The sequence below is a fragment of the Aptenodytes patagonicus genome, chromosome 4 (assembly GCF_965638725.1).
Source record: "Aptenodytes patagonicus chromosome 4, bAptPat1.pri.cur, whole genome shotgun sequence".
NCBI lineage: Eukaryota > Metazoa > Chordata > Aves > Sphenisciformes > Spheniscidae > Aptenodytes > Aptenodytes patagonicus.
The window spans coordinates 1,891,063-1,903,887 of record NC_134952.1 but is presented as its reverse complement, the minus strand read 5'-3'; the positions used below and the strand labels follow the sequence as shown (position 1 = coordinate 1,903,887).

General features: G+C 40.7%; 1 protein-coding gene across 1 annotated transcript in view; it reads left to right on the top strand.

Moving 5' to 3' along the window:
• Positions 1 to 12,825, top strand: part of ATRN (attractin) — a 151,783-nt gene that overhangs the window by 98,404 nt on the left and 40,554 nt on the right. The window lies entirely within an intron of this gene.

Genomic DNA, 12,825 nt, shown 5'->3' with positions numbered 1-12,825 from the left:
ACTTGGGATGAGCGGTAGTAACTCACTGATCTTTGTTTGCGAGGTTTAGTGTAAGATGCTCGTACAGCGTTGGAAGTCTGCTCGTGTGGCTGTTCCAAAACTTTAGCTGCATAAATACGAGACGTTATAGGAGAACGGAGAGACGGAGACTGAGATTCAGATTTAATAATACCAGGAGGATTTCTTAGGATGAGGGTTTTTCTGGATATAAGAGTAAGACATGTATGGATTGTCTTACTTTTAAGGAAGCTGATCTTCTCTTTTTTTTTTTCCTTTTAAGTTGCAGGGCTGGAAAGCATAATACCAAAAAAATGCAGAATTAATTTTCTGTGGAAGCAAAGTCTGCATTAGGCAATTAATTTCTCCTGGGTGAGGCCCAGGGAGATGAGGCCGGTTGCTTGCAGTTGCTGTGCTTCTGTGCTGAACAGCTCTTGAAAATACAGTATGCCACCGCTGAATGTAAATGTAAACCTCAAGTCCAAATATATTTCAGAAAATGAGCGATGTGGGCCATCGCTGGGAAGCTTTTACAGCTACCAAAAGAGCTAGATATATTTCCTTACACGAAAGCTTATTTAAAGAGTCAAAGAATAGTAAGCAGAGTTAATGAAGAGGAGAAGAGTGCACTGCCAATAAAATATAAGAAGCCAGCACACTCAAATGCAACAGCAGATGTAGCCTGGCTAAACCACGGGGGGGAAATATATCCCGTACTAACACAGGGTGACAAAACTAAAAAGCCTCTGGCTTGTTTAGCTAACAGAAGACAGAGCCACCAGCACTCAAATAACGGCTCTCAGCTGGCTCTGCGGGTCTGCTTTTGTTAAAACCAAACCATTCCTGGAATGTCGCTAAAACTTCTTTTTCTCTCCGTTTCCTGACTTCATATTATTAGGAGTTTTTCTACCGTATTGGCAAATCCTGCTCGCAGCAGTGTTGGCAAGCAGCGTGGAGAGCTGGGGTCAGGGCGGTGTGGTACTACCCCAGCCCTGCGTAATAATAAATTTCTGGGACGATTGGGGGTTTTGTTGTTGTTGGGGTGGTTTTTTCCCTCCTAAATCGTTGTTGGTTTTTTTTTTTCTTTCCTTAATCATGACTGTCATGTGTAGTTATTTCTTAAAACAGTCTGTTTTGCATGCAAGACTAGCACCGGCCTGATTCCTACACCTGGACCCAAAGTAGCTTTAAATTACGTGAATATTTTGACTATGGGGGATTGAAATAAATCACAATAGATTGATTTGTCAGTTCAGGTTTTTACTGGGAACTTCTTCATGACAAAATGGTGAAATACATGTTCTAGAAAGCCTTTAGTGATAGATAGCAACTACCTGTCCTTTTTTAATGCTAATACAAGAGCTTATCTATATATATTTAGGTTGTTCATTTTTCCCCTACCAGCAATGTTATTTTTTTTCACGTTAAGACTTCTTTAACACAAAATCATAGCCGAGGCTCCCAACAAATAAAACCTTGATGAGCAAAACAGCCCAGCCTGTGATTTCTGACTTCATAGCTCTTTCAAAACTGTTACTGATGCTGCGTAACGAGGCGGCCCTTTGATCAGCCCTTACATGAGCTCGCGTACCCTGTGCTTCGCAGCATAAAGTTTCCTTCCACAGTGCCTGACGTTTTTCCTCTGGTTTTATGTTGGAAACACAAATCAGGCTGCCAGTTCTCCAGCTCACGGGTATGCAGTGCAGGAAAATACATTTCTTAAACTCCCCGGCGTTTTATTTCATAACTATGCGAGTGCATCATTTAAAAAAAATCCTAAAATGGGTTGAACTTTCAATTATTGCGTGAATCTTTGGTTCTTCTATCTTCTCTTATTTATTTTTTTTTTTTTCCTCCCTGCAAATAGGTAGTTTGTTGAAAGTCAGGTGTTTTGTTTGGGGTTTTTGGTTTAGGTTTTTTTTTTTATTGCCACTTCGCATAGTAATGTGACACCAGGTTTGAAGCAGCGTGTGTCTTTGATATTGTGTTATGAGAAATGTTGTTACTAAAAGGTATTTTTATTTGGTTATTTATATAAATATTTTACTTTTGGAAAAATATACATATAATTTATATATAATTTATATATATATATAATTTATATGTAATATATAAATAGATATACTTATTTTACTGCTTTATTTTATTAAGGATGTAAAATCCTTAGAATTTCTGTAGAGAATTCTGAGGCTGGCATGTTGCAAACCTTTTGTGATACAGATCGATAAACGCTTTAAATCTTTTATCCCATATGATCCTTAGAAATCGCGGCTTCCTTGGAAAGGGAGACAGAGTTTTTTTCCCGCTGCAACACCAAGCTCTGTCTTGCATATATTTCCAGTGTTTTGTCTGGTCAGAAATGATGCAAAACAGAAGGTTTTGCCCATTTCCATCTGTCAGCTATTTTGCAGCCTAAAAAAAAAAATTGCTAATACGTATTTAGCTGCTTTACTCTTCTTTCTATTCTTGATTCCCTCTCGTGTACTGACATTGCAAGCTCTTTAGGAAAACGCTTTTATTCCTTTTAAGCTTTTGGCACACAAGTGGTTGTAGACTGCAAAGCTCATCTTTTTGCTGGACTTTGAGGGTCTGAGAGAGTGTTTGAGCTGTTACGTGCTAAAGTTTTAATTTTTTCCATGCTGAAACTCTCCATAAATAGTCGGTATGCTGACGGAACATAACTTACCCTGCACGCAGATGGTGTCAGAGCGCTGCTCGGCACGAAGCCAAGGAGTGGGATCCTTCACAAATGCATCTACACAGCAGTGTCTGATACCGGAGGGAGATGCGTGAGGACTTGCAACTGGGAAGAGTGGAGCGTTTTAATGCTAGCGGCTCACTTTCTGTGTCTAGTTTTGGCATTTTTATTTTTAACAACTTTTTTCAAAGTAGCTCCAAACTGCCTTGTCTCCAGAATAATTGTTGCAGTCGCGTATAAATCCACATCCATTTAAAATAAGGAACACGTCAGCGTTTTTCTCTTAAAAGACTCATATGGTGGCAAGAAAGCTCGCTCTGTAACCAAAATGTTATTCTCAGCCGCAGATTATAACCTCTTTTCTTCTTTCTGTGGCATGAGCAAACTGCTTAGTGCTTTGTGAGCGAGCCGAGCTTTGCTGCTGGGACTTCTCCTGGGGCGTGTGGCTCGGCCAGCGGTACCCGCTGTCCCTGCAAGCCGCCTGCCAACTGTCAGGCGTTCAGGCGAACACACGAGTGCTGTATCGCTGCTGCCAAGTTCGAGATAACTCGAAACAGCTTTGCAGCCTAAACACATCTGAGGTCCAGTATAAGGGTTGATATTTTATGTAGGTTTTCAAGAAGTCTCCTATTTGTTGCTTTTAAACCGAGCAGTGCAAAATGTGCATTTATATATATATATATATATATTTTTTTAATTAGGGATTTTATTGCATTGTTTTTCTCAGCTGAATTCCTCTTAAAGGAGTGAATTCCTTACCTGCGTTTCATTTAATAAGCAAGACCTTTCAGCAAAGAGATTTTTTTCCCTCTAGTTAAACATTTAAAGTAGAAGTGGCATGAAGTTTTTGTGCTGTGCTTGAGAAGGTACTGTTGCTTAGATGTTACAGAATTAAAACAGGCAACATACAGGATTGCTCCAAGAATCCCTTTTCAGGTGACTTCTACCAAACCTGCAGGTCAGCCTTCAAGGCTAGGTGTGGACAAGAGTTTGTAAGCAATAAGAAATCTTTTCTTGGACAAAAAGAAGCACTTTGGAAGTGATTTGATTGGGGACAGAAGCAATGTGACAACATCTCTTTTCTATACTTTTTTTTTTAACCCTTTTCCTTTTGAATTCCAAACATAAAATTTGCATTCAAAGGTATTCAGCTGGACACCTTACCAATACCTAGATTTTGAGAGGCCAACGGTAGGTAAAGATTTTTGTCTGCAAGCAGTATGTGAGGTTGGGAGAGCCTTGACCGTTCGATTCTGTTTCCAAACCCTTAAAACAGTTTAAAGGCGTTTCTTCTCTATAACTGAAGCCTGTGGTGCTCTTTACTGCTGGAAGTGATTAATGTTGTTAGTCTTTGCCTCCAGTTGATGATAGTAATTTGCCTGAACTTAATTGCCGTTATCATGACATACGCTATTTTTAACTTTAGTCTTAAGAATGAGGTATTATGTAAAAATTCACCAGAATTCAACAACAACAAGTTGAAACAACTGAACAACCAGTTCAGCTGTATGCAAGAACCCAAATGAGGCAGAATTATTTGTGTGCTGTGCTCTCTGCTTTGGGGAGGGTTCGTACCCAAAGCTTGGTGGAAACGAAATGCACCTTAGAGGTCCTCTTCTCATGGAAATCCGCCTTACTGAGTTTTTAATTATAACTTGGCCATCTCGGCTTGTTGGACCTACTCCTCATCCTCCTGAATGCTGCCTCTTCACTGAATGTTCTCTCAAACTTTACAAAGCCAACAGGGATTTTTGCTGAAGTTATTTTAGAAGTTGCTACCTGAATTTGCAGTTTCACCTTGGCTGCTGTGCCTACAGAGTCACCCGCAAGGACCAAGGACGGCCTCGTTGCTGCAATGCAAAACGCAGTTGCGCTTTGCATTTCTAGGGCAGAATTATAGGTGTGAATTCCTTCTCTAACCAAGATGGTTAGAGAAGTAGCCTCCAAGGATGGAGGCTACTTAACTCCTGGTTGAGAAGAGTTGGGACAATACCTCTTAACCCATTGCAGCAAGGTTTATCAGAAATCATCTTTCACGATCCTTTAATGCCAACCACAAGCGTGCCGCTGTTGTTCACAGCAGGCACAGAGCAGGAGCTCTCAGGAAAGAGCATCCAGCAACTGACCCCAAATTTCAGTGTCGAAAGAGAGTTTACAAGGCTGTGAATTCTTGCCTGTATTTTCCTACAGCCTGACACCACCACCAGTGCCTGCACAACCCGTGAGATTCACCACCGCCACAGCCCTACCTTTGCTGTTACTTCAGCTACTGTCATAGCTCTGAAAGCAAGAGCTGGGGCCGTTTTGTATTTATTTTTATTTTTATTTTTTTCCTCTCCTGCAAAATTGCTACAGTAGCCTCAAGTTACCTTACCACTCTTCTCTTGCATGACCATTGCCACCTTCAGTGTGCGGACAGGGTAGATCTTTAGTTTTAAGGTATTTGACTGACATTCAGAAGAGCTGAGTTTTTTCTGGTCCTGCCTCAGGTTTCTTGTGGCATTTGGTAGTGCGTTACTGTAATGAGTAGGAGTGCGGGGTCTGAGCTGAGATTGCTGTTCCAATTACGGGACTTCCCAGAACATTGTTTGCTAGGGCACTTTAAATTTAGATGAGTATCACTATTCAACACCTGGCTGTTTATTGAACAAATACTTCCCATTTGTCAGATTTGTGTGGTAATTTTTCTGATGCGGAGAAATGGGGGACTAAATCTTAAGCGCTATTTTTAATTTAGAGGCAGCTATGCCCGTGTTTGCTCTGCACAGCGATCTGGGAGCTCGCATGGGGAGACAAAGCATATATAATGGGCATTTCTGAGCCAACTGCAGCCAGTTAGCTGAAAAGTGACAATTTGTGACGACTGCAGTAAGGCGGCACAGTATTGGAATATAAATCGATTTCCATCTCGGTATAAGTTCAGAAGTGAACTACTTTTTATATTTGCACAGTATCAAGCGTTTGTGCCATAAAGCTCAATCGCTTAGTTAATATTGCAGCAAGTGAGGAGTAAGTCATTTATCTCTTTCATTGGTCCTCCACACAGGAGCAACGTGGCTCGTAGTAGTAGGTGTGAAGATGAAATTGTCGTGGAGGTTTTATTTTTACTTCTTGTCGAATGTAAATCTGAGCATGTGAACCTCTTCAGCTGCACCAAGTTGGCCAGAAGTTTTTCTTCGACAAAATATAAAGCAGCAGTCTGTTGAGTGTGCTTGGATGCAAATTGGTTTTTGAGCTTCTGATGAGCAATGAGTAATTCTTCTAATGCAAGCAGGAACAGATCGATCTGGACTTACATCTGGGACTTCTCTGCTTTCTGTGATCCACCTCTCCTGGACCGTTAGCTGTCAGATCAGCTGGTGTTGCAGCTGTGGATGGTTATCCCCTACTCAGATTTGTCAGCTTTCAGTTGAGCATCACAACTCCTCCTTCTGATGTCCACACCCACACCATCAGGTGTATTACAAGCTCTCTGGGATCTCCCACCTCAGAATCATGTTCCGCTTTAACTTGTTGTGTGTCAGAGTTTTTTGAGTTACAATTAACTGCTGTAAGACCCTTCCTTCTCTCAGACTTAAGGTTTAACTTTTCTGTCTAGAGAATCTTTCCCTGTGGAGCGAGTTGTTCTTGCAGCTTTTGAAGACTTCCAGGGGTCAAGTCAGCTTAAATTTTCTTCCTAACCTCAAAATTTGGGATGTAGTTTTGCTGTTCATTTAAAATAGATCCATGGTGCCTCTAAAATGGGAAAGTCCCGCTGCCTCCGTGGTGTGGCACCGCGTTGCCCACTGGTGCAGTGACTGTGACCGGGGTATGAAAGCTGGCTCAGCAAAGGTCAGTTTTCAGCTGCAGTGGGTTGTGTGATCTGGTTTACTCTACAGCTGCAAATACACTGTACACTCTTGCTGGGTAATGGGAAATATGGGAACAAGTGGTTAAAGGGAGGGTGTGGATGCACACTTGGTCACCAGCAGCACTTACGGAAGGGTTAAAATGTTGGTGTAATCATGGTCTGTGACAAGCTTTGCTTCGTTCCCTTAGAGATGCAAATATCTTTTGGTTTTTTCGGTGTAGGTGTCTTGTTCTGCACCTAACTGAACGTTAACCCTGCATAGAGGCAAGGAGTTGTAATGCTTCTCTTCCCTTTTGGACATTCAACATCCACATTTCACTGTCAAATATCTTCATTCACTGAAATTTCTATTCCATTATCCATTTGTTAAATTGCCAAACTGTACTTGGTACATCTGAATGCAATAGTTTGGGTCTTGACTGAGACAGGGCATAATGCTAATCAACCCTTTTCCAGGCAAAGATGGACGGAGGGCAGCTGATCCCCTTGCATCCAAAAAGAAACTGTCTTTTAGGATCCTGTGACACAAAGCTCCCGAAACAAAGCTGGTATATGTTTTCCTTCTTGAGCACCACCAATTAGAACAGGGTTTGTTAGGTTATTTTAAGAAGATCGTGGTTTCTCTCAGCAATCGGTCATCCTACTGCATTTGCCTGTTACCTCTTATACCTGGATTACAAGTATAAGCCAATGTACATTTAATGTTTTTGTTCTCTGACGTTTTGTGAGGCGTTAGCCCATGTTCGTTGTCCCCAAGACATAACATAAAGAATTAAGAAAGAGCAGGTATTAATGAGCTTATTCTTTCCAGGTGTGATGCACAATGTTAACACAGAGGACGGGTGGTCTTGACTTAGCCTGCTCTTCTGTACTTTGTGGTTTGTTCCACGGCCTGATCTGAAAGGTAGAAATAATTATAATAATGAAACATTCCCTCTGTACCTATATCCTAACGTTGGGACATGTTGGCTAGGCCTGTGACTGGATTTAGTTGCCTTTCGAGGCTCCTACAGCCTGAATTTCTGATTCATCTTAGCCAAGCTTGTGAATTTGTATTTTGGGGTGGGGAGAACAGGGATGCAGGCTGTTTAAGCTGCTTATCAGGCTTATAGTGTGAGCTTTTCCTGTGTTTTGCCACTCGGGATCAGACTTATAAAAATTAAGGTCTACTTTTAAGCTTACCGCCACATCAAAGAGTTTTGCAAGAGTGAGGCCAAGTGGTTCTTGTAAACTTGAATGTCAGCTTTGAGTTTCTTCTTCCGTTCAGTGAAGTTCTTCTTCCATCATTTTCGTTGAATCATCTAAGCTTTTAACACGTGCTGAGCCAGTTTCCAGTCTCTCTGTGCTTATTGACACTGAAAGCAGATTTAATAAATCAGTAGCCACTTCCTTTTTGTTGCTCAACATCTGCTCCAATGGCTGTGTGCCTTACCACAAACAGCTGCATGCGGTCCAGCAGCGTGGTGTGATATTCAATGCCTAAACATGGGCACATGATGCCAAGAGGATGAGAGATAGGACATAGGACCTATCAGAGGCCCATGCCCTTCTGGAGCAGCAGCTGGAGGCCAGGTGAGATGTCTTAGGGCCAGATGAATGGCAGTAGGTTGCCCCTACCTAGGCAGTGAATGGAGCTTTTAGTACATCCACGAAACCAAGGGCAAGGAAGCACTGTGGAAATTTAAACCATCTAAATATAGGGGTCTACAAATAGATGTCTTCATGTGCCTTAGGTGTTTAAGGTCCCATTAACGATGGAGGCTTACGATCTGGAACTGTTCAGGTAATCCTGTAATAGACACCTACATTGGCCGACTAAATCACAGATGGTGTTCCCATTGAGTGTAAAGGGACAATAGGCACATACCTCTGTATTCCTGTATTTAGACGTCTTAATCTGTGTCTGAATCCCATAAATCTCATCTGCGGAGGTGAACAGATGCTTCCTTCTGAAAAGTTGTCCTGGAAGCTAACAGCGCCGAGACGATTTGAGAGCCACCTGCCTAAAAAGGGTCATCTTGCCCTGCTCCTCCCTTCGGTTGCTGCTGAGTTTGCCTCATCCCTCAGTGAGCTGGGTCAGCTCAGAAATACCAGCAAAAAGCCCTGCATTCCTACGGTTAGCTCTCTGCTGGCTTAATAACTTGCCTTGGCTCACTGAAGATGTTCACATGTGGCAGAGCTGGGACCACCTTTTAGGTGGTGGAGCTGGATTGTTAAATTGGCTCGTTTTTCCCCGAAACCTCACCGCTGAGGCTGTTGGAGTTGGCTTGCTGCTCCTGTTGAGTGGAGAGCACCAAGAACAATATGCGTTTTCTGCCATGTGTTTCACTAGGGCACGTTGTGTTTAAAGGAGAACTGCAGCCGGGAACGATGCTTCTCTTGAGCAGAAGAGCACTCTTTCCCCCCATTGCTATCATAGAGGGCAAAATGAATGTTTTGATGACTTTGGCATCGCTCAAGAATACTTAAAACCCATTTGTTTTTCAGCAGGTCCTTTGACAGAAGCGCAGGCGCTCAGCATTCAGGCCACGGCATCATGTTACTGTTGTCTGTATTCTCCAAGGTCAGATTGAATCCTTGCCTCTAACCATAAAAAAACCTAGAGAAAGTGGAGGTGCTGAGGAAGAAATAGAGGAATATGTACATAAATGTCATCTGCAGCTTGTTTGGCTGTTGGCTTTATCTCTTTGGAAGCCCTTGGAGCTCCCAGCCTTTCAGTCTTACGTGCTGCTGTTTTGTTCGTTAACTTTGGCGCTGGGACTATATTTCAGTAAAAAGCAAAGCAGCCTGAAATCTCTGAATTTCCACGGTTATCAGTGCCGTGTGGTCCCGTAGATGTTCAAAACACGAGTGCTGTAGCGTTCTCCCGCCTGCTGGGTGAGGTTAATGGTTCTAGCAGTAGGGACCCTTTTGATATCTTGTGAATTCCCAGCAAGCACCGAACTCCAGTAGCCTGCTTCACGTTGCGCCTTCTTTGTTGTACTTCTCTGATTTCATAAGTTAATTAGACTTCTATTTTTCTCTCCTTTTCAGTTGTATTCTAGGAGTGTGTCCTGTTCAAAATACCATTTTGAATTTCACTTTTTCTCATCCCTAATATGAAGTAGCGTTGAAAAGGAAGGCAGCACTGATGTGAATTGAGTCACTTTATACAGTAGTGGAGAAAGGCGAAAATACAGCATGTTAAATAATCCAGCATTGTTAGCAGGGAAAGACAAGTTGTAGAAGCAATGTTTTCTACATGTTCATGTTTTCTCAAGCATTTACTTATCCCCAAATGCTCCAAATTCTGTTACGAAAATGCCATACTTGTAATGTTCCTCAGTACGTTAGCAGTTCTTCAGTTAACAAGTTTGGATTAGGAGTACTAACATTATGTATAATATTAGAAATTATTTGGGTTTGGAGAGAGATTTGCCCCATCCCCATCATGGCTAATAGTTTGCCTTCTATTTCTCTAAAGTAACAGTAATGTCCAGCACAAGTGGAAGGAGTTGTGTTGTGATGATTTGTCTGTAATTCTGTTTATTACACGTAAGCGAGAGGAGTTATTCAAATTTGTTTCTTGCTATATTTATAAAAAGAATATTTCTACAGAATTTCTCATTGGTTTGGTGATACTCATTTTTCTTCGTGGTATGTGACATTCAAGTACTTTTTAATGAGTTCAAAGCACTTGTAAATCAAAAGACTGGAGGCTTAAATAACTTTAGATACGGTTGCACTTACAGGCTTAAGGTGAACTTGTTTCAAAATACGAAGTTGACTGAGTCAGCTGGACCCATTTGTGCACAAAATTACTCTCTTGAAATTATTCTCAAGTTTCTTTTCTCTTGGAGCACAAACTTGGGTACTAATGCAAACCAATTCCTGGTATGTAATGGTCCCAATTTGTTTGTCAAAATTTACGTCAGTCACAGGCTGTAGTTTAACTCCAGAAGTATTTTGAGTTTGAAGTACCAACTGTTCCTGAAATGTCAATTGGGTTCAGATTGCTTTTCCTTTACACAAAATATTTTGTGGCCAAGTACTTTGCCGTTAACTCCTTTGAAACGTGTGTGTACTGATTTCAAAACTAGTGCACTTTTTAGATCTTGTTGGGTAGTTAGAGGTAGCCAAATTTTCTTCTTGGCTTAATGTTTTATGCTAATCAGATGATAAAGAAAGTAAAGCTGTTAATTATACATTTTTATCAGTCCATATAGGCAGCTATTTTTATTCCTCTGGAAAGCAGGCAAATTTTTTTTGATACTTCAAGTGATGCGGCGTTAGAAAAAGTGTGATAGGCTTTTTCAGGTACAGATAAACAGAAGCTTTATAATATTCTCCGGGATTAACGTAATTAATTTTCTGATCTGTTTTGATCTTAGCTGCTTAAGGATACTGCATTATTCCTAAGAACGTAGTATAAAAAGTCTTCGAAGGACACGTGTGTTATGAAAGTGGCAATTTGATTCTGTAGCTGAGCTGAAGTTCTGCTCGGTACCTGGAGGATGCTCTCCCAATCCCCAGCATGATACACGGTGTTTTCCTGCAGTTACGCTGTTTATTCCTTTGGTGTACAAAATTAGTTTTTTGAGAATGGATAAATGAATCTTCTACTGTCATTTAAACTTAATTAAAAATCCGTACCGCTAAGAAATTTGTGCCATATTTTCCCTATATCCAGAATGAACAGTCTACTTTTAACAGCTATTTCTAACCAAACTTTCTATGTAACTGAATTAATTAAGTCCTAGGAACAGATTATATTAGGGGAAATTAAGCTCTAAGTAAGCAAACCATTAACAATTATGACACTAAATTGCCTGTGACACAGATTGGTCAGGTTTAATAGCATAAAGTGTTTTCAGCTTGTGAGAAGTAAATTGCAGAAATCAACCTAGGCTTTTTTTTTTTAATCCGTGTATGAGGTACAGATCCTCAGTTGGTCTTTGCAAGAGAAGAGCTCCAACAGGTAGGCAAAAGAACCACCACTGGTAAAGCATTTATAGTGCTTCTGTGTGAAACAAACCCAGATTTTCCTTCTCTGTTTTATTTCCTACACTTCTATCATCAAAAAATGAGAAGCCCTTCTCCTGTAACAGTTTAGAGATGAGTTCCTAGTCTCGTTAATCTTCCACAGAATCCGTCTTTATTTAAAATTAGCAGATACTTGTTTCTTCTTCACATTCTAAGTGGAGCAAGCTCTGGTTTCCATCACAAACTGGTCCTAACGATCGTCGCAGAGGACTGACCCGTTGATGATTTCTTTGTGCTTTTATTTTTCTTTTTCTACAAAAGGATTTTTAAATATAAGCTGTCGATACATAATAAGGTCTTTGTTTTGAAATGCATCTTTTATAGTCAGTCGGCATCATAGGTATTCTCAGACCGTATTTCTATATACTGGATATATTACATGTTTATATTTGGGGATGTGATATTTTAGTAAGAAACTTCTTTGCCTTAAAGAACTGCCAGAATAGTTTCGCGAATATAAAACCACCTCAGTTACCATGCACTGAGTTTTAAAACAAAAAGTGAAATCACGCTCACTCTCTTTTTCTCATCAGAAAGCTATTGGGAAGCACTTTATAAGGAAAAAAACAGCAAGAAACTGTGTGCTTTCTTGTCTTTTGCAGGCAGTAATATTGAGGTCACGAGCATCTGGTCTGCACGTTTCGAGTTAGCTTTCCGGCGAAGCAGAAGTTAGGCACTGTAAAGGAGCTTTCAGCTTAAGAGCATTTTGGTGTATTTATAAGAAAATTATTTTGGGCAGCTTCTATACCAAGTTACAATGGATATTTAAAGCAAATAGGATAATAGAAGGCGTTCTAGAGGAACAGAAATCCAAGCGATAATTCACTTTGCATATATTCATGATTTTTGGAATGTGACTATTGCTGGGAGGAGAGATTTGTATTTATGCTGATGACACTGTAACATGCCGTTTATTAAGGGGAAAAAAAAGAAAACCCAAACCACAAATGACACCTTAAGTGAATTTAATATCCATGGAAAGCTTTTGTAAGTGTAGATTTCGGTTTAGTTTTGAAATAAATTCAGTTACCGCATGAAAGAGTTAATATTCTGGTGTGGTGCTGAGATTGATAGTCAGAGGAAATAGGAGGTACCTGGAAAGAACTTCTGATTCCTAATATTGCAGAAGTTGCAATTCTGTTGGCTTCCCTCCCCTCTGCTTTGTTATTTTTAACCAGGCTCCCTAATCTTTCCTTTTGCCTCTAACCACCTCCCAGTTTCCTGTTCACTTCTTCCCCCTGTTTTTTGTCCAAAATAT